The sequence below is a fragment of the Triticum urartu genome, chromosome 1A (genome assembly GCF_056163025.1).
Source record: "Triticum urartu cultivar PI428250 chromosome 1A, HENAU_Tu73, whole genome shotgun sequence".
NCBI classification, from domain to species: Eukaryota; Viridiplantae; Streptophyta; class Magnoliopsida; order Poales; family Poaceae; genus Triticum; species Triticum urartu.
In genome coordinates, this window is record NC_141873.1 from 552,416,372 (window position 1) to 552,441,897 (window position 25,526).

The 25,526-nt window shown below is 45.6% G+C and overlaps 1 pseudogene; it reads right to left on the reverse strand.

Annotated features, from left to right (window-relative positions):
- Window positions 1-5,700: 5,700 nt before the first annotated feature.
- Window positions 5,701-6,223, reverse strand: LOC125538757 (uncharacterized; annotated as a pseudogene).
- Window positions 6,224-25,526: the final 19,303 nt, after the last annotated feature.

Sequence of the window (25,526 nt, forward strand, 5' to 3'; positions counted from 1 at the left end):
TTTGTTGTTTGTTTCTATGCGTGTTATCCATGTGAACTGCATGTGTGGTGCAAGTTGAACTTCTGGTTTGTCCTTTTGTCGTGTGGTCTATAAATAAAATTAAGTGAACCTGTTTTTATGTGGGGGAAGGTTTGTAATGCATGGGTTGTTATGTTTTCTGGTGTAGCAGCTGGGATGTGCTTGTGTTTGAATGTTGTGATTGAATGTTGCTATTAATTAAACTGTCATGAATCTATGTTCTTTGAATGTTGCCCTTAATTTCTATTTCTTTTGCTTGGCAGATAGCGACCTTGCTGTCATCCGAAAGAAGGTTGATGACTTTTATTTCAGTGTAACTAGGCTTAAGAATGATCGTTCCAAGAGGTGAGTGCAGCTGGTCAATATTTACATCCATCTACCCCCTGTTAACTGCGTGTGGTTTCGTACCTGAACTTGTTTACTCTATGTTGCTGAACTTCTATTTTGTTTTACTTCCCTAGTGCTGAACTTCTGGCCTTTTTGTACTGCCTGTTGTGATATAGTTGAACTTCTGTGCTTGTATGTGTTATGAATTTCCTGAGTTTCTGATGCTGAACTTGTTTTACTTTCTATTGCTTGTTTTAGATCAATGATTATGTTCCAAAACAAGGAGTGTGAAGCTTCTGTTGAAGATGTCGCAATATCTTTTGCTTCTCACGGAATGCTTCGATCTAATGTGGCTGAGGTTGCACTCTACTGTCTATGTGTGAAGTACCAGGTGTCGGTGTCAAACCGGCGGATCTCGGGTAGGGGGTCCCGGACTGTGCGTCTAGGCGGATGGTAACAGGAGACAAGGGACACGATGTTTTTACCCAGGTTCGGGCCCTCTCGATGGAGGTAAAACCCTACTCCTGCTTGATTGATATTGATGATATGGGTAGTACAAGAGTGGATCTACCACGAGATCAAGGAGGCTAAACCCTAAAAGCTAGCCTATGGTATGATTGTTGTAATGGTTGTTCGTCCTACGGACTAAAACCCTCCGGTTTATATAGACATCGGAGAGGGCTAGGGTTACACAGAGTCGGTTACAATGGTAGGAGATCTCCATATCCGTATCGCCAAGCTTGCCTTCCACGCCAAGGAAAGTCCCATCCGGACACGGGACGAAGTCTTTAATCTTGTATCTTCATAGTCTTGGAGTCCGGCCGATGATGATAGTCCGGCTATCCGGACACCCCCTAGTCCAGGACTCCCTCAGTAGCCCCTGAACCAGGCTTCAATGACGATGAGTCCGGCGCGCATATTGTTCGGCATTGCAAGGCGGGTTCCTCCTCCAAATAATCCATAAAAGATTGTGAACACCAGGATAGTGTCCGGCTCTGCAAAATAAATTCCACATTCCACCGTAGAGAGAATAATACACACACAGGTTCAATCTGCTGACGTATTTTGTGGCATGACGTCACACCACCACCAAGCCTTTACTTGAATCGTTTTTCATTACACCACCTCAGCGCATTTAGTGAAGTGGTTTCCTTGGCACGTCTTGTCGAAGCAGAGATCGTGTTCCCCTTATTCCGGGATTCCCATCAATACGGACATGGGTAACCCAACCGTCCTCGTTGCCATGCCTCCTCTATCGAAGGTGAGTCCCAAACGGTCACGGGGATGGCTCTTAGTATTCTCCTTCTTTATAATGAGACCAAGGCTTGTTTCTTTTCTTCAATCCTCAATCGAATCTACCCCTCGCCCCGAGTTCCAACACCCAGAGCCCTAGATTCGAGCGCTTCGGACCTTCAACAATGTCCGGCTCCGACCTTCAGGGCCGGTGGATGCCCTCCTCCGTCACGGAGGAGGACGTGCAAAAGCTGAGAGAAGCCAAGTACCTGACTTACGAGATCTCGCATAGATTGCCCGTCGAAGGGCAAGTCAATCCCATCCAGAGCCCGGCGAAAGCGTCATGTTTATGTCCCACCTCCCTCGGGGTTTAGGCTTCCCGATGGATCCTTTTGTGAGAGGGCTCATGTTTTACTACGGGTTGGAATTCCATGACCTGGCTCCGGAGTCCATCCTCCACATCTCATCATTCATCGTTGTCTGTGAAGCCTTCCTCCGCACTACTCCCCACTTCAGTTTGTGGCTCAAGACCTTCAACGTGGAGCCGAAGATGATCGAGGGGCGTCAAGTAGAGTGCGGCGGGGCGGTTATAAGCAGAAGGGCCGATGCTCCATGGCCCGAGGGCTCTTTCCAGGAGGAGCTCGGCTTGTGGCAACAGGAGTGGTTCTATATCACCGCTCCTAGGGGCAGCAAGCAGAATCCGCCGCCCATCTTTCGCTCGGGCCCTCCACAGCGGCTGATGTCGTGGGTCAACCAAGGGCTCAACTAGGGGCCGTCAAAGGACGTACCCCTACTGCAGGGCCGGATTCGAGACCTCCAAGAGAGGGAGATCAATCTGGTCATGGTGATGCAGGTTATGCTGATTCGGCGTCTCCTGCCCTGCAAGCGTCGCCCCCTCCGCCTGTGGGAATTCAATCCAGAGGGGCCACGAGCTCTCCAACACTTCATGGGTACGACGCCCGTGGAGATGTATAAATTGTTCTTCGGATCACAAGAGATGTGTCCGGAATTGACCGAGGATTCCGGCCTAAGCTACAATCGCCCAGATGCTCAGGTAAGTGGCCCTGCGTCCAGACACACCGTTTGTTTGCGCCTTCTTGAATTTGCCTTTTAACCCATCGTCTCTTGAATAGGAGTGGATAGCGCAAGCGAAACTGATACGGTGTCCGGCCCCCCTCCCGGAGACCGTGCCGGATCCCGTGCTGGTCAGGATGCTGAAGGTTGCGCCTTCAGAGGAAGGCGAAGGGGAGAACAGGGACACTGCCGCCTCTACCAAGGAGGCTTTTGAGAAAGGGGGGATCGAGAATCCCTCCTTCCAAGGGGAGAAGAGGACCGCTTCCGAAAACCCAGAGGCCAAGGCCTCGAAGCGGGGGAAGAGATCTTCCCCAGAGGGTCCTGCGTCCGGGGAGGCCCCGGCCGCACTATCTCCCCTAAGGAATCAGCCCTCCAGCGAGCCGTAAGTAGAAAAAAGGGGGTTCTGTAATAAGAGACATCCCTATTTTCGCTTCTGAGGATAACCGAAGTTTTTACCTTGTAGTTCAGATCTCCGTCCTTCTCAGATGAGCTCGTCTTCGGGGGACCTTCGTCCGGAGATGATGGAGAGCGAGACGCCTCCATCTGCCGCACCGTCGGATAGGGCGGACGAACCTGAGGTGTCATCATGGAGGGTATCCCCGAGTCTGGCAGGGCCGGAGCGTTCGGCACCAACTGGTGTGCGGCCGGGGGAGCTGAAGGATCTGTTTCAGAGGGTGTCTATCTCAGAAGGTCACCGTACATTGATGAGTATGGTGATTGGAAGAATTTCGTCCGCCGAAGGCGGGTTGCATGATGCCGTCAGGAGTTTGCTGGCGGGGTTTGAGGTACGTAAAAATGACATACCTTTTGACAGTTTTACACATAAAGTGCGCCCTGTATAGATAGTAGCCCCTAAGACTCGGTAGGTTGTCGAGAGCGACAGCGTGCCGAGGATCAAAATCGCAGGTATTGATTTTCGCCTTTCCTATGCAGGTGGCGGATGGTCCGGTGACCAACCGGACTGATGGAGTTGCCGAACTAAAGCGGCAACTTGACGTTGCGGATGCGGACATCGCGCTGGCCAATGAGCGACTTGACGAGTCACAAGGTAGGTTTTTTCTCCGCGGTCACCTAGTAAGGGAGCCGAAGCCCATTCCTTACAACATGTGTGCTTAATGCGGATGGTGCCGCTGCTGTGGAGAGCCTTCGGGCAGAACTTGCTCGAGCCAAGGAGCAGGCCAGAAGGAGTGATGCGGCTGCCTCGAGGGCGGCCGAAGAGCTAGATGCCGAGAGGGCTGCTCACTGCCGAAGCAGGGAGGAGATGGCCGAAATGGCCGTGAAGGTGAAAGATGTTACCGACCGCTATGAGGTTCTTGAAAAAGAACGCCGAGCGGAGCAAGAAGACCTGGCGAAGGCCACCGCCGAAGCCAAGGATGCCCGTTCTGCAATGAGGGCTATAAAGGAGGAGCTGCGCCAGGCCGGAGATATTGTGGCTGGCAAGCCCTTTCTGCTGCGTAGGAGGTTTACAGATCCAAAGTACGCTCAGCTTGGCCAGCTGTGGGGTCCGGAGGATCCTTATATGGACTTAGCGGCGAGTGTGGCAGATGCTATTGTGCACTTCCGAAGTCAAAAGGATCACGAGATGGAAGAGCTTTTTTGGTCTCAATTCCATAGTCCGGAGCGTTCACTTCCGCTGACCGATCGGCTGGCTGAGTGGGCCGAGCTAAATCGATTGTCCGGACTTGCCATGACGGATATCGTGGCTCATGTCTGGCCGGATAGGCCCAAGCCGAAGAGTTATTTCGGCTTATTGCAGCAATTCCTTGGGGCGGTGCCGCATATAAAGGCGATGAAGCGGTCGGCCTGCATAGAGGGTGCGCGGATGGCCCTCGCCCGTGTGAAGACACACTGGACGGAAATGGACGCCACCGTTGTTGCGACCCGGGGTTCGGACGAGAGCCGGTTACCCGCCGAGCACTACTTTGGGGAAGTTCTGCGTGGTGCTCGTGTAATAGAGTCGCAGTGCTCAAAAAATGTCATGTTCAAATGATCTTTATGGTTTTGTAAAATAATGTTTATAATATGAGCGCTTTTTGTACTTGTGCGTTCAAGTATTGAAACATCTCCTGTGCGGCCGTTAATGTATACTTGTGTATAACCTGAAAGATGGCAGTCTTCGGCTTCAGCCCCCACGCACATGGTGCGGGGGTGTTTGCGAAATAGCGCACTTTCACACTTAGTCCAACGTCTTGGTCCTGTGAAGGAGGTGGTAGCGTAGCAAACGAGGCAACCGGACTATAATGCTTTATCACTTTCACTTAGCCATAGGAGTTCGAAGGTGGGGCTACGATATAGCCCCTAGGGGCACCGCGCTCTCCAGATTTGGGGCGCGTGTGTGCCTGACCGAGCAGCGGTCCTTCGTCAAAGCGGAGGAATTCTAAACATTCCGGAAGTCGATCGAGTGGTTGACCAGTCTCTCGCTACATCATGACAGTCAGTTTTCGGCTTTCTCTACTGAGGTGCTCACCCGGCCGAACCGGGGCACAATCGCAGTAGTTCTCCTGGTGCCGCGTTAGCCGATGATACGGAACGTAAGGCAGCAAAACACAGGAGTTGGGCAAACCCAACATTTGACCAAAGACATGATTCGGAGCTGATGCATATAAGGCCTAACTCGAGACGCCGAACACTCCCTGAGGTGTTCGGTCTTTATGATGACAGGCAGATCAATGCCCTAAGCCCCTAGTGTCCAGGTACGCGCAAGATCCTCTGACGCGGCCGATGCCAAAACGTCAGCCTCCTCTCTGGTTATGATTAGAAACTAGGGGATGCAAAGCAACAAGAGACAGTAAAAAAGGTTTACGCAGGGTCTTAATCTGAAAAGAATCCTTGCAACGGGTCCCTACTGCACGTCTGCGCCTGTGTCTCCGTTGTGCTATATCCTGGACGGGTGTAACACGCTGTTCATCTGTAAAAGAGAGGAACTTAGTTTGAAAAGAAATCGTGTCAAAAATGTATTTAAAACAGAGCATGAATAAATGAATAAAGTTGAGCTTTTGTTGGCTTCTTATTGCTCATACACACAGCCCCTTGTAAAGGGGTGTGTGGCTAGGGAGCCCCTAGTTTATTTATGCCGGACTCGTTCTAGCCGTGTCCGGGGTCTTGAACGACCTTTTAATGAGATGATGCCGCGTGGACCGGGCATTTTAAGTGTAAGAGACGCGTAGTGTGGTATTGCATTAAAGCGGACAAAAGCTTCATGTCCCAATAGTGCTTGATGGCTACTTTTGAATGGGGCGACATGGAAGATTAGCTTTTCACGTCGGAAGTTGTTGGGTGACCCAAACACAACTTCTAGTAGTAAGGAGCCCGTGCACTTGGCGTAAGGGCCTGGCGTCACTCCTTTAAAGGAAGTGCGGCTATGTCGAATTTTAGTACGGTCTACCCCCAACTTGCGGATTGTGTCCGGATATAGCAGGTTTAAGTCGCTGCCGCCATCCATTAGGACTTGTGTAAATTGCAGTCCGTCAATTATAGGATCCAATATCAGAGCAGTCCATCCTACGTTTCGGACGCTTATGGAGTAGTCCAGGTGGTCGAAAGTAATTGGTTTTGACATCCAATCTCGGGGTTCCACTGGGGTGGACCGTGCGACACGTACTTCAGCGAGTGCCGCGCTGTTGTTCCGTGGTATCACATGAAGTGAGTTTACTGTTTTGACTTCTTGTGGGAAAGTCTTTTGTTTTCCCGCGCTCCACTGGTGGGGTTCGTCGTCATCCTCGCTTGGCGCGTTGAGCCCCTTGTGTTCGGCGTTGAGTCGGCCGGACTGTTTGAAGACCCAACAATCTCGGTGGGTGTGGTTTGCAGGCTTCCCGGGTGTACTGTGGATTTGACATATCCGATCCAAAATTGTGTTTAGGTTGGATAGCTCATCACTGTTGTCCTTAAGCGGCAGTTTTTTGTTGTTCGGCCGCGAGCTTTTGAATCCGGCGTTAACCGCCGTGCTCTTTGGGCTCTTTTCTTTATTTCGGCGCTAGTCCTTTCTGCGCTGTGATTTTCCGTTTCCATCTCTGATCTCGGATGTACTCGGGTCGCTGGTGCTGCATCTTGCTAGCCAGTTGTCTTCCCCCACGCAGAAGCGGGTCATGAGGCTTGTTAGCGCGGCCATTGTTCTCGGCTTTTCTTGGCCGATGTGTCTGGCGAGCCATTCGTCTCGGACATTATATTTAAAAGCTGCTAAGGCTTCGGCGTCCGGACAGTCGACTATTTGGTTCTTTTTGGTGAGGAACCTATTCCAGAATTTGCGCGCTGTCTCTGGGCTGTTGGGTTATGTGACTTAAATCGTCTGCATCCGGAGGGCGGACATAAGTCCCTTGAAAATTTGCTCTAAACGCGTCCTCGAGCTCTTCCCAGCTTCCAATGGTATTTTCTGGGAGGCTTTTGAGCCAATGCCTGGCCGGCCCTTTGAGCTTGAGGGGTAGATATTTTATGGCGTGGAGATCATCTCCTCTAGCCATATGTATATGCAGGATGTAATCCTCAATCCAGACTCCGGGGTCTGTTGTTCCGTCGTATGCCTCTATGTTTACGGGCTTAAACCCCGCTGGAAATTCATGATCCAGCACCTCATCGGTGAAACATAGTGGGTGTGCGGCGCCCCTGTATTTGGGTGTGCCGTTATCTTCGAACACTCGGCGTGTTGTGTTGCTTCCTGGGGCCCTCTTCTTTGGCCCATAAATGGACCTTACCGGGCCATCCGTTTTGCAGAGATATTTATGTGTGTCATGTGCTAGTTTATGTGCGGCGCCGCTTGCCGCTCCTGGCCTGCCTTCTGGTCGTCTATCCGGCCAGGCGACCTCTTTGTTTATTAATTGTGGGGGCTCTACGGCCACCTCGTCGAATTCGGGCAGCAGCTTGCGCTTCGGGTAGCTCTTTGTTTGTTGGCTATTGCCATATTTGTCCGCGGTCTTGAGTACTTTGCTCCACCTCATTCTGAGTATGTCTTCCGCTGTTTTGAGCTTCCGTTTCTCCTTCTTCAAACTTCTTGCAGTGGCGACAAGCCTTTTTTGGAGGTTCTTATGCTCCGGTGGTGTGTCCGGTGTGAGATCGTCTGGACTGTTGTTTTCACCGAGGATGAGTTGATTATCCGATTCATCCTGTTCGGATGGCTGCTTGGTTGCATGTTCATCGCCCACTGGTTTGCCCTGCTCTATGGCTGGGTCATTATGAGTGCTGTTGTTATCGAGGCCGGACTTTGGGCGGCGCTTGCGTCGCCGTTTTGGTTGTTTTTCGGGGGAGTTATCCTTCGCCGTGTCCCGTTGCTCCTCGTTATCGCTCCCTTTTGGGGTGTCCACCATGTATATATCATGAATTAAGGTGGCTTTCCAGTGCCCGGTAGGCGCTGGTTCTTGGTCGTCTCCGGCATTGTCGTCCATACCGTCGATGTCTTCGGAGTCATAGTCTAGCATGTCGGTTAAGTCTTCGACAGTGGCTACAAAGTGGATGGTAGGTGGGATTTGAATTTCTTCGTCGTCCGCATCCCAACCATCCTGACCGCAGCCCGGCCAGGGCTCTCCTGATAACGAGAGATATTTTAGTGAATTCAGGATGTCGCCAAAGGGTGAGTGCTGAAAGATGTCCGCAGCAGTGAACTCCATGATCGGCGCCCAATCGGATTCGATTGGCAGGGGCGCAGGAGGTTCGGAGTCCGGCGAGGAGTCCGGCACCTCGGAGTCACGGGTTTTGCAAAGGACAAGGTCAGTATTCGGCTCCATCGCCGTAGAAGTTGCAGCCCCCGAGGCGGTGTCCAGCCACCTGTCCTCGATCTGCGCGGTCGGCTCCGAACTATGGGTCGGAGCGGACTCATGTGCGGCCTCCAGGGCACTGTCCGGTGACAGAGCTAAATCATGCCCACCGTGATAGTGTGGCGCGCTCGGTTGTGGCTCGAATCCATCGAAGATCAAGTCTCCACGGATGTCAGCCGTGAAGTTTAAGCTTCCAAACCTGACCTGACGGCCAGAGGCGTAGCTTTCGATCTGCTCTAGATGGCCAAGCGAATTGGCCCGCAGTGCAAAGCCGCCGAACATGAAGATCTGTCCGGGGAGAAAAGTCTCACCCTGGACTACGTCGTTGATTGAAGAAGCCATCAAGCCTATCGGTGACGACACAGAGGAACTCTCAATGAAAGCACCAATGCCGGTGTCAAAACCGGCGGATCTCAGGTAGGGGGTTCCGGACTGTGCGTCTAGGCGGATGGTAACAGGAGACAAGGGACACAATGTTTTTACCCAGGTTCGGGCCCTCTCGATGGAGGTAAAACCCTACTCCTGCTTGATTGATATTGATGATATGGGTAGTACAAGAGTGGATCTACCACGAGATCAAGGAGGCTAAACCCTAAAAGCTAGCCTATGGTATGATTGTTGTAATGGTTGTTCGTCCTACGGACTAAAACCCTCCGGTTTATATAGACACCGGAGAAGGCTAGGGTTACACAGAGTCGGTTACAATGGTAGGAGATCTCCATATCCGTATCGCCAAGCTTGCCTTCCACGCCAAGGAAAGTCCCATCCGGACACGGGACGAAGTCTTTAATCTTGTATCTTCATAGTCTTGGAGTCCGGCCGATGATGATAGTCCGGCTATCTGGACACCCCCTAGTCCAGGACTCCCTCACCAGGGATCGGATAAAACATCCTGACGTATTGGGTTTGTGTAAGTCAACCATATAGTGATTTCTTTTGTGTTTTGTTCCTTATCATTTTAGTTAAAATTTGTTTGTCTTATTTTTTTATTTTCATATTGGTGTTGTCTGCATTATTTTAGGACAAGATTTTGAGAGGTCAATTTGATTCTCATGTGAGGAAGTACTTCTTGGCGCCAGGTCCAGATAGCATGGATGCACATGATTCTGTATGCAATATCTTGTTATTTTCCTCTGTATTAGTTTTGCAGTGTGATCCACTGTGTTAATATTGTTTTATTTTTCTTTGTACCGTTTGATATTAATTCTAAGTTTTTAATGATTCGTGTCTTCATGTCGCTTCAGGTTGTTTTCCCCACTTTTGACCCGCCTGAAATTCCCGCTTCCATGGGTGATGCTGGTCATTGGGTTTAGATATATCTTGACCTGAAGAATTCAAGGTTCCAGCTTCTCGACTCCTATTATGGACCAGACAATGACTGTGAGGTACGGTTATTTTGGCGGATGACCGATAACATCAAGAAGCTTTGGAGCGATGCCAGCAACGACAGCGAGACACCCTTCAGTCCTATTTCCATCAACCATTTCGCTTTGGAATGGATTGATGTCCCCCAGCAGACTAACAAGTATGAGTTCCACTTTTCTTTTTATCACTTTTGTTTAACTGTAGTTGTACTTAATCTGTGACGTCTTTTATTCGTTGGCTTCCTTTTTTGTTCTAACACCAATCTTTTTTGTGTTTGATGGCAGTATCGACTGCGGATTCTTCATGCTTACGAATGTTAATTCATTTCACAATGGGGTTCTTGCAAATTATTCCCATGAAAATATCGCGGATATCAGGAAGACGTGGCTGTACTCAATCGCTTCTTCTAACCTGTTTGAGACAGACTTCCAAGCTTTGTTTGGCTACTTCACATGTAAGTCTTGGAACTTGGACTGCTTACCTGTACTGCATCTTTTGTTTTACATGAACTTCATTTTTTCTTGAACTTGAACTTCTGCGTGAGATCTGGCTGGGCTGCTGTTTTGAGATGGAGAGGAGCATTTCTTGTACATGAACTTCATTTTTATCTTTATTATTTTGCTTGTTTGTTTTGTTTCAGTATTTTTTTGCTTCCATTGCTTAACTAGGCACGAGCATTTCTTCTGCTTGAACTTCAGAGATGATGCCTTTCTATGCTTTTGTTAGCTGTAGTTGAATGTTTTCTAGTTCATCAGTTTATCTTGAATTGTGCCTTTAGTTGTGCCTGAACTTCATTTAGTTTTTAAATGCAACTAATTTTTTTAGGTCGGCTTGAGTAGTAACCATGTCATCTATATTAGTTGGACTACACGTTGTGCTGTGCCTGAAGTTCAGTTATATTTTAATGGTGTTTTTTCATCTTCCTGACCGCTTACCACTACTCATTCCTCGGATCACAGGAATACCAGCCCAGGGAGGAATCGATGAGTACAACTCCGAGAGAAGATGGTAGACCTCGAACGCTTATCCCTTCCATGTTGGGGAAGCAGGCTGGTGGTATTTGTGGTACTCCCAAAACCCCTTGCTCTAGGAAGGTTGGTGTAGTCGAAGCAGCCGAAGCAGAAGTGATTTCGTCGGACGATGATTTGAGAAGATTGCTTACCCAAAGAATGGTAAATCTGATGCTGGTGCTGTTGTTGGGAAAGGTGGGAAGAATGCTGTCATCACCAAGAGGAAACCGGCAGTTGAGTCTGGCAACATAACTTCCTCCAAGAGAGCATCAAGATTGCCTTTGAAGTGGCGTTCTGCTGTCGCTCCCCTGAAGAAGTACATGTTGGGGAACGTAGTAATTTCAAAAATTTCCTACGCACACTCAAGATCATGGTGATGCATAGCAACGAGAGGGGAGAGTGTGATCTACGTACCCTTGTAGACCGACTACGAAAGCGTTGACACAACGTAGAGGAAGTAGTCGTACGTCTTCACGATCCAACCGATCAAGCACCGAAACTACGGCACCTCCGAGTTCTAGCACACGTTCAGCTTGATGACGATCCCCGGACTCCGATCCAGCATAGTGTAGGGGAAGAGTTCCGTCAGCACGACGGCGTGGTGACGATCTTGATGTTCTACCGTCGCAGGGCTTCGCCTAAGCACCGCTACAATATTATCGAGGATTATGGTGGAAGGGGGCACCGCACACGGCTAAGAATATGATCATGTGGATCAACTTGTGTCTATGGGGTGCCCCCTGCCCCAGTATATAAAGGAGTGGAGGAGGGGAGGGCCGGCCCTCTCTATGGCGCGCCCTGGGGGAGTCCTACTCCCACCAGGAGTAGGATTCCCCCTTTCCTAGTCCAACTATGAGTCCTTCCATGTAGTAGGAGTAGGAGTCAAGGCAAGGGAAAAGAGAAGAGAAGGAAGGAGGGGGCGCAGCCCTTTCCCCTAGTCCAATTCGGACTAGGCCTTGGGGGGCGCCCAACCTCTCCTATCTCTTTCCCCTAAAGCCCAATAAGGCCCATATACTCCCCGGCGAATTCCCGTAACTCTCCGGTACTCCGAAAAATACTCGAATCACTCGGAACCTTTCTGATGTCCGAATATAGTCATCCAATATATCGATTTTTACTTCTCGACCATTTCGAGACTCCTCGTCATGTCCTCGATCTCATCCGGGACTCCGAACTCCTTCGGTACAGCAAAACTCATAAACTCATAATATAACTGTCATCGAAACCTTAAGCGTGCGGACCCTACGGGTTCGAGAACAATGTAGACATGACCGAGACATGTCTCCGGTCAATAACCAATAGCGGAACCTGGATGCTCATATTGGCTCCTACATATTCTACGAAGATCTTTATCGGTCAGACCGCATAACAACATACGTTGTTCCCTTTGTCATCGGTATGTTACTTGCCCGAGATTCGATCATCGGTATCCCATACCTAGTTCAATCTCGTTGCCGGCAAGTCTCTTTACTCGTTCCGTAATACATCATCTCGCAACTAACTCATTAGTTGCAATGCTTGCAAGGCTTATGTGATGTGCATTACCGAGGGGGCCCAGAGATACCTCTCCGACAATCGGAGTGACAAAACCTAATCTCAAAATACGCCAACCCAACATGTACCTTTGGAGACACCTGTAGTACTCCTTTATAATCACCCAGTTACGTTGTGATGTTTGGTAGTACCCAAAGTGTTCCTCCGGTAAACGGGAGTTGCATAATCTCATAGTTACAGGAACATGTATAAGTCATGAAGAAAGCAATAGCAACATACTAAACGATCAGGTGCTAAACTAATGGAATGGGTCATGTCAATCAGATCATTCTCTTAATGATGTGATCCCGTTAATCAAATAACAACTCATTGTTCATGGTTAGGAAACATAACCATCTTTGATTAACGAGCTAGTCAAGTAGAGGCATACTAGTGACACTTTTTTTGTCTATGTATTCACACATGTATTATGTTTCCGGTTAATACAATTCTAGCATGAATAATAAACCTTTTATCATGATTATAAGGAAATAAATAATAACTTTATTATTGCCTCTAGGGCATATTTCCTTCAGTCTCCCACTTGCACTAGAGTCAATAATCAAGATTACACCGTAATGATTCTAACACCCATGGAGCCTTGGTGCTGATCATGTTTTGCTCGTGGTAGAGGCTTAGTCAACGGGTCTGCAATATTCAGATCGGTATGTATCTTGCAAATCTCTATGTCTCCCACCTGGACTAGATCCCGGATGGAATTGAAGCGTCTCTTGATGTGTTTGGTTCTTTTGTGAAATCTGGATTCCTTTGCCAAGGCAATTGCACCAGTATTGTCACAAAAGATTTTCATTGGACCCGATGCACTAGGTATGACACCTAGATCGGATATTAACTCCTTCATCCAGACTCCTTCGTTCGCTGCTTCCGAAGCAGCTATGTACTCCGCTTCACATGTAGATCCTGCTACGACGCTTTGTTTAGAACTGCACCAACTGACAGCTCCACCGTTTAATGTAAACACGTATCCGGTTTGCGATTTAGAATCGTCCGGATCAGTGTCAAAGCTTGCATCAACGTAACCATTTACGACGAGCTCTTTGTCACCTCCATATACGAGAAACATATCCTTACTCCTTTTCAGGTATTTCAGGATGTTCTTGACCGCTGTCCAGTGATCCACTCCTGGATTACTTTGGTACCTCCCTGCTAGACTTATAGCAAGGCACACATTAGGTCTGGTACACAGCATTGCATACATGATAGATCCTATCGCTGATGCATAGGGAACATCTTTCATATTCTCTCTATCTTCTGCAGTGGTCGGGCATTGAGTCTTACTCAATTTCACACCTTGTAATACAGGCAAGAATCCTTTCTTTGCTTGATCCATTTTGAACTTCTTCAAAATTTTGTCAAGGTATGTTGTTTGTGAAAGTCCAATTAAGCGTTTTGATCTATCTCTATAGATCTTTATGCCTAATATGTAAGTAGCTTCACCGAGGTCTTTCATTGAAAAACTCTTATTCAAGTATCCCTTTATGCTATCCAGAAATTCTATATCATTTCCAATTAGTAATATGTCATCCACATATAATATCAGAAATGCTACAGAGCTCCCACTCACTTTCTTGTAAATACAGGCTTCTCCAAAAGTTTGTATAAAACCAAATGCTTTGATCACACTATCAAAGCATTTATTCCAACTCCGAGAGGCTTGCACCAGTCCACAAATGGATCGCTGGAGCTTGCACACTTTGTTAGCTCCTTTTGGATCGACAAAACCTTCCGGTTGCATCACATACAACTCTTCTTTAATAAATCCATTAAGGAATGCAGTTTTGTTTATCCATTTACCAGATTTCATAAAATTCGGTAATTGCTAACATGATTCGGACAGACTTAAGCATAGATACGAGTGAGAAACTCTCATCATACTCAACACCTTGAACTTGTTGAAAACCTTTTGCAACAATTCTAGCTTTGTAGATAATAACACTACTATCAACGTCCGTCTTCCTCTTGAAGATCCATTTATTTTCTATGGCTTGCCGGTCATCGGGCAAGTCAACCAAAGTCCACACTTTGTTCTCATATATGGATCCCATCTCAGATTTCATGGCCTTAAACCATTTCACGGAATCTGGGCTCACCATCGCTTCTTCATAGTTCATAGGTTCGTCATGGTCTAGTAACATAACCTCCAGAACAGGATTACCGTACCACTCTGGTGCGGATCTTATTATGGTTGACCTACGAGGTTCGGTAGCAACTTGATCCAAAGTTTCATGATCATCATCATTAACTTCCTCACTAATCGGTGTAGGCATCACTGGAACTGATTTCTGTGATGAACTACTTTCCAATTTGGGAGAAGGTACAATTACCTTATCAAGTTCTACTTTCCTCCCACTCACATCTTTCGAGAGAAACTTCTTCTCTAGAAAGTATCCATTCTCAGCAACGAATGTCTTGCCTTCGGATCTGTGATAGAAGGTGTACCCAACTATCTCCTTTGGGTATCCTATGAAGACACATTTCTCCGATTTGGGTTTGAGCTTATCATGATGAAACTTTTTCTTATAAGCATCGCAACCCCAAACTTTAAGAAACGACAACTTTGGTTTCTTGCCAAACCATAGTTCATATTGTGTCGTCTCAACGGACTTAGATGGTGCCCCTTTTTAATGTGAATGCAGCTGTCTCTAATGCATGATCCCAAAACGATATTGGTAAATTGGTAAGAAACATCATAGATTGTACTATATCCAATAAAGTACGGTTATGACGTTCGGACACACCATTATGCTGTGGTGTTCCAGGTGGCATGAGTTTGTGAAACTATTCCACATTGTTTTAATTGAAGGCCAAAATCGTAACTCAAATACTCTCTTCTCTACGATCAGATCGCAGAAACTTTATTTTCTTGTTACGATGATTTTCCACTTCACTCTGAAATTCTTTGAACTTTTCAAATGTTTCAGACTTATGTTTCATCAAGTAGATATACCCATATCTGCTTAAATCATCTGTGAAGGTGAGAAAATAACGATATCCGCCACGAGCCTCAATATTCATCGGACCACATACATCTGTATGTATGATCTCCAACAAATCTGTTGCTCTCTCCATAGTTCCGGAGAACGGTGTTTTAGTCATCTTGCCCATGAGGCACGGTTCGCAAGTACCAAGTGATTCATAATCAAGTGGTTCCAAAAGTCCATCAGAATGGAGTTTCTTCATGCGCTTTACACCGATATGACCTAAACGGCAGTGCCACAAATAAGTTGCACTCTCATTATCAACTCTGCATCTTTTGGTTTCAACATTATGAATATGTGTGTTACTACTATCGAGATTCAACAAGAATAGACCACTCTTCAAGGGTGCATGACCATAAAAGATATTACTCATATAAATAGAACAACCATTATTCTCTGATTTAAATGAATAACCGTCTCGCATCAAACAAGATCCAGATATAATGTTCATGCTTAACGTTGGCACCAAATAACAATTATTTAGGTCTAATACTAATCCTGAAGGTAGATGCAGAGGTAGCGTGCCGACTGCGATCACATCGACTTTGGAACCGTTTCCCACGCGCATCGTTACCTTGTCCTTAACCAATCTTCGCTTAATCCGTAGTACCTGTTTCGAGTTGCAAATATTAGCAACAGAACCAGTATCAAATACCCAGGTGCTACTGCGAGCATTAGTAAGGTACACATCAATAACATGTATATCACATATACCTTTGTTCACCTTGCCATACTTCTTATCCGCCAAATACTTGGGGCAGTTCCGCTTCCAGTGACCAGTCTGCTTGCAATAGAAGCACTCAGTTTCAGGCTTAGGTCCAGGTTTGGGTTTCTTCTCTTGAGTAGCAACTTGCTTGCCGTTCTTTTTGAAGTTCCCCTTCTTCTTCCCTTTGCCCTTTTTCTTGAAACTAGTGGTCTTGTTGACCATCAACACTTGATGCTCCTTCTTGATTTCTACCTCCGCAGCTTTCAGCATCGCGAAGAGCTCGGGAATAGTCTTGTTCATCCCTTGCATATTATAGTTCATCACAAAGCTCTTGTAGCTTGGTGGCAGTGATTGAAGAATTCTGTCAATGACGCAATCATCTGGAAGATTAACTCCCAATTGAATCAAGTGATTATTATACCCAGACATTTTGAGTATATGCTCAGTAACAGAACTGTTCTCCTCCATCTTGCAGCTATAGAACTTATTGGAGACTTCATATCTCTCAATCTGGGCATTTGCTTGAAATATTAACTTCAACTCTTGGAACATCTCATATGCTCCATGACGTTCAAAACGTCGTTGAAGTCCCGATTCTAAGCCGTAAAGCATGGCACACTGAACTATCGAGTATTCATCAGCTTTGCTCTGCTAGACGTTCACAACATCCGGCGTTGCTCCTGCAGCAGGCCTGGCACCCAGCGGTGCTTCCAGGATGTAATTCTTCTGTGCAGCAATGAGGATAATCCTCAAGTTACGGACCCAGTCCGTGTAATTGCTACCATCATCTTTCAACTTTGCTTTCTCAAGGAACGCATTAAAATTCAATGGAACAATAGCACGAGCCATCTATCTACAATCAAACATAAACAAGCAAGATACTAATCAGGTACTAAGTTTCATGATAAATTTAAGTTCAGTTAATCAAATTAATTAAAGAACTCCCACTTAGATAGACATCCCTCTAATCCTCTAAGTGATTACGTGATCCAAATCAACTAAACCATAACCGATCATCACGTGAGATGGAGTAGTTTTCAATGGTGAACATCGTTATGTTGATCATATCTACCATATGATTCACGCTCGACCTTTCGGTCTCCGTGTTCCGAGGCCATATCTGTATATGCTTAGCTCGTCAAGTATAACCTGAGTATTCCGCGTGTGCAACTGTTTTGCACCCGTTGTATTTGAACGTAGAACCTATCACACCCGATCGTCACGTGGTGTCTCAGCACGAAGAACTTTCGCAACGGTGCATACTCAGGGAGAACACTTCTTGATAATTTAGTGAGAGATCATCTTATAATGCTACCGTCAATCAAAGCAAGATAAGATGCATAAAAGGATAAACATCACATGCAATCAATATAAGTGATATGATATGGCCATCATCATCTTGTGCTTGTGATCTCCATCTCCGAAGCACCGTCGTGATCACCATCGTCATCGGCGTGACACCTTGATCTCCATCGTAGCATCGCTGTCGTCTCGCCAAGCTCGTGCTTCTACGACTATCGCTACCACTTAGTGATAAAAGTAAAGCATTACATCGCGATTGCATTGCATACAATAAAGCGACAACCATATGGCTCCTGTCAGTTGCCGATAACTCGGTTACAAAACATGATCATCTCATACAATAAAATTTAGCATCATGTCTTGACCATATCACATCACAACATGCCCTGCAAAAACAAGTTAGACGTCCTCTACTTTGTTGTTGCAATTTTTACGTGGCTGGTACGGGCTTAAGAAAGAACCAATCTTACCTACGCATCAAAACCACAATGATAGTTTGTCAAGTTGGTGCTGTTTTAACCTTTGCAAGGACCGGGCGTAGCCACACTCAGTTCAACTAAAGTTGGAGAAACTGACACCCGCCAGCCACCTGTGTGCCAAGCACGGCGGTAGAACCAGTCTCGCGTAAGCGTATGCGTAATGTCGGTCCGGGCCGCTTCATCCAACAATACCGCCGAACCAAAGTATGACATGCTGGTAAGCAGTATGACTTATATCGCCCACAACTCACTTGTGTTCTACTCGTGCATATAACATCAAACCATAAAAACCTAGGCTCGGATGCCACTGTTGGGGAACGTAGTAATTTCAAAATTTTCCTACGCACACTCAAGATCATGGTGATGCATAGCAACGAGAGGGGAGAGTGTGATCTACGTACCCTTGTAGACCGACAGCGGAAGCGTTGACACAACGTAGAGGAAGTAGTCGTACGTCTTCACGATCCAACCGATCAAGCACCGAAACTACGGCACCTCCGAGTTCTAGCACACGTTCAGCTCGATGACGACCCCCGGACTCCGATCCAGCAAAGTGTCAGGGAAGAGTTCCGTCAGCATGACGGCGTGGTGACGATCTTGATGTTCTACCGTCGCAGGGCTTCGCCTAAGCACCGCTACAATATTATCGAGGATTATGGTGGAAGGGGGCACCGCACACGGCTAAGAATATGATCACGTGGATCAACTTGTGTCTATGGGGTGCCCCCTGCCCCAGTATATAAAGGAGTGGAGGAGGGGAGGGCCGGCCCTCTCTATGGCGCGCCCTGGGGGAGTCCTACTCCCACCAGGAGTAGGATTCCCCCTTTCCTAGTCCAACTATGAGTCCTTCCATGTAGTAGGAGTAGGAGTCAAGGCAAGGGAAAAGAGAAGAGAAGGAAGGAGGGGGCGCAGCCCTTTCCCCTAGTCCAATTCGGACTAGGCCTTGGGGGGGCGCCCAACCTCTCCTATCTCTTTCCCCTAAAGCCCAATAAGGTCCATATACTCCCCGGCGAATTCCCGTAACTCTCCGGTACTCCGAAAAATACTCGAATCACTCGGAACCTTTCCGATGTCCGAATATAGTCATCCAATATATCGATTTTTACATCTCGACCATTTCGAGACTCCTCGTCATGTCCTCGATCTCATCCGGGACTCCGAACTCCTTCGGTACATCAAAACTCATAAACTCATAATATAACTGTCATCGAAACCTTAAGCGTGCGGACCCTACGGGTTCGAGAACAATGTAGACATGACCGAGACACATCTCCGGTCAATAACCAATAGCGGAACCTGGATGCTCATATTGGCTCCTACATATTCTACGAAGATCTTTATCGGTCAGACCGCATAACAACATACGTTATTCCCTTTGTCATCGGTATGTTACTTGCCCGAGATTCGATCATCGGTATCCCATACCTAGTTAAATCTCGTTGCCGGCAAGTCTCTTTACTCGTTCCGTAATACATCATCTCGCAACTAACTCATTAGTTGCAATGCTTGCAAGGCTTATGTGATGTGCATTACCGAGGGGGCCCAGAGATACCTCTCCGACAATCGGAGTGACAAAACCTAATCTCGAAATACGCCAACCCAACATGTACCTTTGGAGACACCTGTAGTACTCCTTTATAATCACCCAGTTACGTTGTGGCGTTTGGTAGTACCCAAAGTGTTCCTCCGGTAAACGGGAGTTGCATAATCTCATAGTTACAGGAACATGTATAAGTCATGAAGAAAGCACTAGCAACATACTAAACGATCGGGTTCTAAGCTAATGGAATGGGTCATGTCAATCAGATCATTCTCTTAATGATGTGATCCCGTTAATCAAATAACAACTCATTGTTCATGGTTAGGAAACATAACCATCTTTGATTAACGAGCTAGTCAAGTAGAGGCATACTAGTGACACTTTGTTTGTCTATGTATTCACACATGTATTATGTTTCCGGTTAATACAATTCTAGCATGAATAATAAACCTTTTATCATGATTATAAGGAAATAAATAATAACTTTATTATTGCCTCTAGGGCATATTTCCTTCAGTACAGTTACCCTCATCTATCCGAGGCCCGGAGGTTGAAACAATATGTGCTTAGTGAAGACGGTGTAGAGAAGTATTCCGAGTGAGTTTTCTTCTTCTTAACTTTGTTGCTGCCAAAGATGCTACTTTGTGTCTGAACTTCTGTTGTCGTAGTATGTGGACTTCTATTCATTTCTTCCTTGCCTTGGAGTTATAGTGTCTGAACTTCTGTTCTTATAGTATCTGAACTTCTGGTTGTTATAGTATCTGAACTTTTGTTCATTTCCCCTTGTTCTGAACTTCTGTTTGTTATTGTATCTGAAGTTCTAATATTTTTTCCCATCCTTTTAAATCTGCAGCACAAGCTACTGCATGTTTACCATCCCTGGGAATGTGATTGTGAAAGTGCAACTATCCCTAGGTGGTTTTGGTAATTCTAACAACATATAGCTCATTGAGCCAACATTATTCCAAGATGAATATTTCAGGAAAAGCTCAATGAATGGCATGGCATGGATGAGAAAAGTGGACCCCTCAAAATGCTAAGAACAAAAGGATTGGCTCAAGCTCAAAATCTCAAGACTCTACATTTTATACTTTAGTGATCCAAGATCACATTGAGTCTATAGGAAAAGCCAATACTATTAAGGAGGGATGAGGTGTTGCTTAATGAGTTTCTTGCTCCATAGTGCTTAGTGATATGCTCCAAAGCCCTCAACTACTTTCTCACATCCACATATGACCTAAACCAAAAGTCAAACTCGGCCCCACCGACTCCTTCTATCCGGCGCCACCAAGTTCATATGTCATAGCCACTGCCACAAACCCTAGGCAAATCGGTCTCACCGATAGGGATCTTGGTCTCACCGAGATGGGATTGTAATCTCTCTGTTTCCCTTTGTAACGTTTCGGTACCACCGAGATGAGCGATCGGTCCCACCGAGATTGCAATGTAAACTCCCTGTTTCCTTTTTGTAACATTTTGGTCCCAACGAAATGAGCGAACCGGTCCCACCGAGTTTACCTGACCAACTCTCTGGTTAGCTTATTACCAAAATCGGTCCCACCGAGTTTGTGTAATCGGTCTCACCGAGATTACGTTATTCCCTAACCCTAACCATATTGGTCCTACCAAGTTGCATGTCGGTCCCACCGAAAATCCTAACGGTCACTAGATTTGCTAAATGGGTCCGACCGAGTTTATCAATTCGGTCCCACTGAGACTGGAAAGTTGTGTGTAATGGTTAGATTTTGTGTGGAGGCTATTTATACCCCTTCACCCACTCTTCATTCGTGGAGAGAGCCATCAGAACGAACCTACACTTCCAACTTGCTGTTTCTGAGAGAGAACCACCTACTCATGTGTTGAGGCCAAGATATTCCATTCCTACCATATGAATCTTGATCTCTAGGCTTCCCCAAGTTGCTTTCCACTCAAATCTTCTTTCCACCAAATCCAAATCCAGTGAGAGAGAGTTGAGTGTTGGGGAGACTATCACTTGAAGCACAAGAGCAAGGAGTTCATCATCAACACACCATTTGTTACTTCTTGGAGAGTGGTGTCTCCTAGATTGGCTAGGTGTCACTTGGGAGCCTCCGACAAGATTGTGGAGTTGAACCAAGGAGTTTGTAAGGGCAAGGAGATCGCCTACTTCGTGAAGATCTACCGCTAGTGAGGCAAGTCCTTCGTGGGCGACGACCATGGTGGGATAGACAAGGTTGCTTCTTCGTGGACCCTTCGTGGGTGGAGCCCTCCATGGACTCGCGCAACTGTTACCCTTCGTGGGTTGAAGTCTCCATCAACGTGGATGTACGATAGCACCACCTATCGGAACCACGACAAAAACATCCGTGTCTCCAATTGCGTTTGAATTCTCCAAACCCCTCCCTTTACATTCTCGCAAGTTGCATGCTTTACTTTCCGCTGCTCATATACTCTTTGCATGCTTACTTGAATTGTGTTAAGATTGCTTGACTTGTGCTAAGATAGCTAAAATCTGCCAAAGACTAAAATTGGGAAAAGGATAAGTTTTTATTTGGTCAAGTAGTCTAATCACCCCCCTCTAGACATACTTTCGATCCTACATATTGACCTCACAGGACGTGTAATTTATACTCTTTTCGGTGAAGGGAAGCAGATGGAAGGAGACGTAATGGACTATCTTATAAATTTGTGGAAGGATAATACGGAGACCTCTGATATATTCTCTTGTGCTGACAGGGTTGTACTTAGTCCCTACTTCATACAGGTTTTAGTTCTTTGCACCCCGATCTCCCTTTTTTGCTCTAGTTTTGGTGTAGTGGCATTTGGGAGGTGTTTTAAATCTGTTTTTGTGAATGCACAGTACTGCCTGGAGTATGATTTTTTCGCTGCAACAGTTCCAAAGTTTGATGCGAAAAATTCGGCTAAACTCCTCCCAATGTTTGTTCGCAAGGGAGAAGACCTTCTTAACGCAAAGCTGGTTAGGTTTTCATAACTCTTGCTTTTTTACTTTTATGTACATCCTTTTGATGAGTTTGTCAAGAAGTTTTTGTTCATGCCAGTTGTTCAATACGTATGCTTTATAGTTTGTGTTCACCGTTTCTTTCATTCTTGGCAGGTTTTTTTGATACTATTCAAGCCACTTGTCCCAATGGCGCACTACAGTGTGTATGTGCTGAATAGATATCGTGGGAGCATTGACATCCTTGATTCACTTTCTTACACTGATATGGAAATGTCATGAACAAGTTTCCACGGAGACTGCCAAAATATCGTGAGTGTTTCTTAGCCTGAACCTCCTTTCATATTCTCTTGTTTGACGCAGGTTATTATGCCTTCTGTTGGCAAAATATGTTTCTGTCTCTGTTGTGGTAATACTGCTTGAACTGACTATCATTTGACAGTTGAACTTCTGCTATTTGTTTAGCTGGATCTTATGCAAGTGTTGCTTTTTATGTACTTGAACTTAACTATTTTGGTTAACATGTTTTTGACTTCATCTTATTTGTTATTTCTAGTAGATCAAGATATTTGTTGGATTGCTCGAGGAGGTGTATGGCAAGGCTGCGTACAAAGCGAGCAAGCAGCCTAACTGGGTGACTATTGCAAAGAGGCCGACTTTTATTGATGTTCCAAAGCAAAAGAATAATGATTGTGGTTTCTTTGCCGTGAAGTTCTGTTTTTCATATGAAGGCGATGAGCTTGTTGAAGATTTTGGTGATGTGGAAGTATGTTTTGTCGTTGTTCTTGTCTCATCATCCTTTTCATTTTTCTTGTGTGTTTTTGCTGAGACGCTCCTGCTGTTGTTTTAGTTACCTGTTACTAAACCATCATTTCATTTCTTGTTTGCAGGCTGCTGCAGATGACTGGAAGGCTGAGTTCATGCACACTCTAATGTTTAGCGAGAAGAATGAAGTCATGCGTGCAGAGCTCCCTAAAGAGATCCAGTCCTTGGGTCCGTGAATTCAAAGCATTAGTTTTCAGTGCAGATTTGAGTTCGTATAGATTTTAGGTTTGATAATGGTTGGAACGATTCCGTAAAGATTTGGTTTTAAGAATGTTTTAGTGATTTGTGTATCTATAGTTGCAGCACTATTGCTTATGATATTGTGGACAAATGTATTTGGTGTGAAGAATGATTTGGCTTGTGAATTTCAATGTACTGCATCGTTTTCAGTATCCATGTGTTGTATGTTCCCCCCCCCCAACAGGTGTACCTGAACTTCTCCCTCGGCTATGGTTGAACTGCTTGTTTTTTTGTGTTGTTCATTTTTGGGCCCCAACATATGATATTTTGATTTGAACTTCTGCTTGAGATCTGGCTGGGCTGCTGGTTTCAGATGGATAGCATTTTCTATGTTGTGCAATGTATTGTTATTTTTCAACGCAACCATTACGTAGGCTTTTGCATAGAATCTATATTTGTTTTTTCGTGATTTTTCAACTGCGAATGGATTTCAACCGTAACTTTGTGCAAAAATATTCTGATACACTCCTTAACTTTTCTTTATGTTTTGCCGGCATTGTACATGAACTTTTGCACGTATCCAAACAGAACTTCATATCTGAGCGTGTTGTCTTAGGCTTGCTAACCTAAGTTCATACGGCAAAACTTTATTTTTTTAAGCATATTTTTTCCTACATCGATTTTATATACCAGAACTTCTTCTATAAGCTAACCTGAACTCCAAAACTGTATAATTATTTGCTGGTTGCTCTATTATGGAATACAACACCAGCACCTCCTGCCATAATATACCAGAACTTCCACTATAATGTTACTTGAACTTCATAGTGTATATTTTTCATTTTTATTCTTGCTTGCACTTAGCATGGAATACATCACCAGCACAGCACTTCCTCTCATAATATAGCAGGACTTCTGCAGTAATATTACTTGAACTTCACATTGTATATTTTTCATTTTATTACTGCTTGCTCTTTCATACTTCACATCACCAGCACCTCCTCTTATACTATACTAGTACTTCTGCAGTAACTTGAACTTCTACTGTATAATTTCTTTTAAACTTCATCATTAAAAGTTCAAGTAAGCTTCTCCTAAGATACTTTTTCAAAAGTGGAATAATATTTCTGCAGATTGACATGACATAAGTTTGCTTTTTTTAATTAACCTAGTCTAACTGTTCATCAGCCTTGCGCTCCTCCTAGGCTTTGGTTGTATTGGTTTTTTCTTGACATGTACCTCTTACTCTTACTCTTCATCGTCCTCTTCCTCTTCATCATCCTCTTCCTCTTCCTCCTCACATTCCACTTCCTCTTCCTCTTCGTCTTCGTCTTCTTCGATGGTGTCTTCCTCTTCCTCCTGTTCTTCTTCAACTATTTTCTTTTTGCCGGCTCTAGTTTAAGCTTTCTGTTTCTTTTCTGGTCTTTTGCTTGTCTTTTCAGCATCTGCGTGCTTCGGGCATGTTCTTGCATTGTGTGGTTCATACTCCTTGCATATGCTACAAAGCCTGCTACTTGCTTTCTGTGGGTGTCGTCCCTTGCTTTCTAGAACTTTGGGCTGCTGTTTTTGAACTTTGGGTTGCTTGACCTCCTCAGCATCGTTTCCTTCTAAGAGTGTTGGACATGTGAGTTTGTTTTGTCGTGCAACCTGTTTGCACACACTACACTTCCTGTGTCCAAGTGGCACTTCGTTCTCATCGAGCATGACCACTCTTTCTGCAGATGGTACCTTTATTTGAGCTCTTTTGTCACTTTTCATAGCCGCAGAAATATTCTTCCTACCCTTTGTTTCAGAGTAGAGCGGCAGTTTCATCGTCTGCTCCTGCCGTTGCTGCAATAATTGGTCAACATCCTGCTTGCATTGGTTTGCTTGAGCAGCTATCTGGAGCTTTTCAGCTTCATAATAATGAAGGTCATCTTCAATTTCAGCATCTTCTTCAACCATCCTTTCGTCAGCATCCGCTCGATTTGCTGAATGTATTGCATCAAGCTCTTCCACGAGCCTCTTGAGAACATAGAAGGTTCTGTCATATGGTTGGTCACATCTCATCGCTTTCTTGTTAACCATCAAATTTAGCTGCAGCAAGGTGTCTTGCTTCGATAGTCTTGAGCTGCCATCCGATGCAGTTGTGTTGTAGTCCCTTGTATCAAATGTTGGTTGTGATCTTGCAGTCTTTGTGTATCTTTTTAGGATATACTTGTGTGGAAATTTGTCAGGCTTCAGGTAGTCTAGTATGTTCATGATGTGAAGGCA